Genomic DNA, 4475 nt, shown 5'->3' with positions numbered 1-4475 from the left:
ATCACTGAGTCTGTGAGACTCACCCCTCCTTATTTTCTTTTGCAGATAAGTAATTAGTTTTAGTGCTTTGTTCAGCATCTTGAGGCTATTTGCAACCTAGGTAATGGCATATCTAGACTTCCACTTATAGTCGCTCTGCTGCCTAGAGGTCGGTTTGTGTCAAATAGTCAGGCTTGTAATGATTAATAGTTACTGGAAATGTACTGGTTAAAACTTAAGGTTATGTAATGACTACTACTTATAGTGTTGAAATTGTGTGGAATTATCAAATCTGGTTGTTTGTATTTAGAAGCCACGTTTAAATGTTGTGAATATTTGGTTTAAATGAACTATGGTGTTAAAAATTGTAAGTTGAGTTTAAATTGTGTGAAGGCTTAACTAAGGCTTGTTCGGGATTTGGCGGGTTTATTCGTAAGTCTCGAATGCCGGTATCGATCGAAGGAAGAAGTCGTTATAAAGATGAATCCCACCACTGTAACTCTTCAATTGACAGATAAAACTCTCATATATCCAAGAGGCATAGTGGAAGATGTGCTTATGAAAGTGGATAAATTCATATTCCCAGCTGATTTTATAATTCTTGATATGGAGGAAGATAGAAAGGTTTCTATTATCCTTGGGCGACCTTTTTTATGCATAGCCAGAGCACTCATTGATATTGGAAAGGGAGAACTTACCTCGTGAGTACCAGATCAAGAGGTAACATTTAATATCTTTCATGCTTTAAAGTTTACTAATGATCATGATGAGTGTTTTGCAGTTAGTGTGGTAGATAAGGCCACTAGTGAAGCCTTCATGGAAAATCATCCTAATCACCTATTTGAAGCATCATTGACTTCTAAATCTAAGACCAGTAATGAAGAAATCATAAATTGTGTTAATGCGTTGAATGGCCCATCTCTGGTATTGGGAACTTAGTTTGAATTGTTAGATTTGTCTTCATCTTCATCCTCTCTAGTGAAACTTTTAGTTGAGGATCACCCTAAGTTAAAACTCAAACCATTTCCAAAACATTTGAGGTATGCATATCTTGGAAACTCATCTACTCTTCCAATTACTGTTGCATCTGATCTTAATAATAAGCAGGAAAAAAAGTTGCTTAGAGTTTTGAGAGAGCACAAAAAAGGCATTGGGGTGGTCAATAGCTAATATCAAGGGGGTAAGTCCTTCAATATGTGTGCATAAAATTTTGTTAGAGGATAATCACAGAGCCATTATTAAGCATCGGACGAGATTGAATCTAATTATGAAATAAGTAGTCAGGAAAGAAGTAATCAAGTGGATAAAAGCGGGCATCGTTTATCTTATTTTAGATTATGAATGGGTAAGCTTGGTGTAATGCGTACCAAAGAATGGTGGGATGACAATGGTAGCTAACGAAAACAATGAGCTCATTCCCACAAGGATAGTCATTAGATGGAAAGTATGCATGGATTACAAAAAGTTAAACAAGATCACAAGGAAATATCATTTTCCTTTACCTTTCATTGACTAAATGTTGGATAGGTTAGCTAGAAGAGAGTATTACTATTTTGTGGATGGATACTTAGGCTGAAATCAGATTGTCATAGCACCAAAAACGCAAGAGAAAACAACTATCACATGTCTTTATGGTACTTTTGCATTTAGAAGGATGCCATTAGGAATGTGTAATCCTTTGGTCAGATTTCAACGGTGCATGATGTTTATCTTCTCGGATATGGTGGAGAAAACCATAGAGGTATATATGGATGATTTCTTAGTCTTTGGCAATAATTTTGATGAATGTTTTCTCAATCTTGATAAGGTATTGCAAAGATGTGAGGAGACAAACCTAGCTTTAAATTGAGAGAAATGCCACTTTATGGTACAAGAAGGCATTGTCCTTGGTCACAAGGTGTCAAGCAAAGGATTAGAAGTCGACAAAGCTAAGATTGAGACCATTGAAAAACTTCCACCACCAACCTTGGTAAAAAGTATTTGGAGTTTCCTTGGACATGTCAATTTTTATTGGCGATTCATTAAGGACTTTTCCAAAATTGCCAAACCTTTGTGCAATCGTTTAGAAAAAGACATCCCATTTAAATTTGATGATGCATGTCATGTTGCATTTATAGAACTGAAAAAAAAAGTTGACAATTACACCCATTATTGTAGTTCTTGATTGGTCACTCCTATTTGAACTTGTATGTGATGCTAGTGACAATGCTGTTGATGTAGTGTTCGGACAAAGAAAGAATAAAATTTTTCATTCTATATACTATGCAAATAAAACCTTAGTTGAAACTTAGATGCAATACACTACCACTACGAAAGATATATTAGCTATTGTGTACGCATTTGACAAATTTCGCTCATATTTGATTGCACTAAAGTTATTGTTTATACTGACCACTTTGCAATTAAGTATTTGATTGGTAAAAAAAATGCTAGGCCAAGGTTTATAAGATGGGTTCTGCCACTATAAGAATTTGATTTAGAAATCAGAGATAGAAGAGATTTAGAAAATCAAGTAGCCGACCATTTGTCAAGGTTGGAGCATGACAACCAAGGTACAGATGTGACTTTGATCAATGAAACTTTCCCTGATGAACAATTGTTACATGTCGGTCATAAGAACTTGCCATGGTATGCCAGCTATGTCAACTTCATTGTGAGTAAGCTTCTACATTTAAATTTAACTTGTCAACAAAAAAAGAAATTTTTGCATGATGTTAAATATTATTTATGAGATGAACCATTTTTGTTTAAGCAATGTGCTGATAGATTTATAAGAATATGTATTCTAGAGGAAGAAGTTGAAAATGTGTTGAGACATTGTCTCTCATATGAAAATGGGGGTCATTTTGAAGGAGATAGAACAACATCTAAAGTTCTTCAATTAGTTTTGTACTGGCCAACATTATTCAAAAACGCTCATAACTTTATGTTGTATTGTGATAGATGTCAAAGAGTGGGAAACATTTCCAAAAGACATGAAATGCCGCTTAACAACATTTTGGATATGGAGATTTTCGATGTTTAGGGAATCGATTTCATGGGACCATTCATATCGCTATTCAACAATCGATACTTCTTAGTGGCTATCAATTATTTGTCAAAATGGGTAGAAGCATCTGTCCTGCCTATAAACAATGCTATGGTGGTGATGAAATTTTTAAAGACGTACATTTTCACTAGATTTGGTACACCAAGAGCTATTATGAGCGATGAAGAAGTCATCTTTTCAACAAATATTTTACAGCTTCACTCACAAAGTATGGAGTGTCACACAACGTAACCACAGCTTACCACCCTCACACAAGTAAACAAGTGGTATAACATAACGGAAAATAATCAATGGTATCACTGCTAGGATTCAACCTCATGCTCAAACATGAAAATAATCAATAAATTAAAATAATATAACATAACGGAAAAATAAAATAAAATTCAATTAGAGAAACAATCGAATCTTACAGGATCAATGTTTATGTTTTTTATGTAACTTTTCAAATTAATTATGAACACTCATAAGTTTAAGAGTTACATGCCTTGTCCTAGATATCGTAATCAAAAGCCAATTAAATCCAAAATATTTGCTTCTTCACCTTTCGAATTTGTCAAATCTTTAGCCACCCAACTGTTTGGCCTCTAACAGTAACCACACAATGACCGAATAAGACCTTCTCCTATTGGCATACGCCTTGGAGCCAATTAGATTGGTCAATGAATATATATTGTCATCTAATTCATATTTAATTGCATAATTATATGCGATAAAGGTTTTCCTTTATGTTAGTGCAATAATAAAAAGTTATTAATTACTAATTGGATGAAGCCCATGGAACATAAAGGCTTTGCAAGAGAATTATAAAGTTGTTATAAATATGAGATCACTATGCATCAAAGTCATATTCCTAAATTGTTCCTAGTCATTGTATTGTCAAGATAGGGCATTGACAAAGCTTAAAGACTAGTACATGTTAAGCCTTTTGACTTGAAAAGTAAGCAATCGATCTCATAGATTGAAGTATATGGGATACTTGAGGATAACATGTAGGTGCTTGTTAAAGAACAAGTTCATTGAAAATGACCCGCTATGAGAACTCCATTTGGTATTTCACTCAAGTGTCTATGGAAAATGTCCTCATGTGATAGCCATGCAACTAGTCCTTAGACTTAAGGCACCAGGTCATCTTCTATGGGAATGACATACTTTGATTTCACCCCTACGGGTTTAGAAGCAACCAAATGCCTAAACAATGTGTTTTTGGGTATGCCATGAAGCATGCGAAGGTGAATGAGTGGCCAAGAGAGGATTCATCATCCCAAGTGATATGAGGGGAGGTATCTCACTTGTTCTCAATTCTTGATTAACTTGTATAAAGTTTTTGGGCAAAGCATGATGAATTTGAGGAAAATTTGTTTCCTAAATCCATAAGGTTAGTCAAAAATTACGAAAACTAACATGGAATGTCATAAGTAGACACCGAGCCATGCTTAATGACATATCC

The 4475-nt window shown here is 34.7% G+C and overlaps 1 long non-coding RNA gene across 1 annotated transcript in view; it reads left to right on the top strand.

Annotated features, from left to right (window-relative positions):
* Positions 1-3010, top strand: part of LOC110428483 (uncharacterized) — a 6225-nt gene extending 3215 nt beyond the window's left edge. Inside the window, exon 3 of the long non-coding RNA XR_002446459.1 lies at positions 46-3010. This is a non-coding gene — a long non-coding RNA (uncharacterized LOC110428483). The remainder of the gene's footprint in view (positions 1-45) is intronic.
* Positions 3011-4475: the final 1465 nt, after the last annotated feature.

Source organism: Theobroma umbraticum, unplaced genomic scaffold, assembly GCF_002168275.2.
Source record: "Theobroma umbraticum cultivar Fairchild unplaced genomic scaffold, ASM216827v3 scaffold_299.0, whole genome shotgun sequence".
Lineage (NCBI taxonomy): Eukaryota > Viridiplantae > Streptophyta > Magnoliopsida > Malvales > Malvaceae > Theobroma > Theobroma umbraticum.
This window is presented reverse-complemented; position numbering and strand designations above follow the sequence as displayed.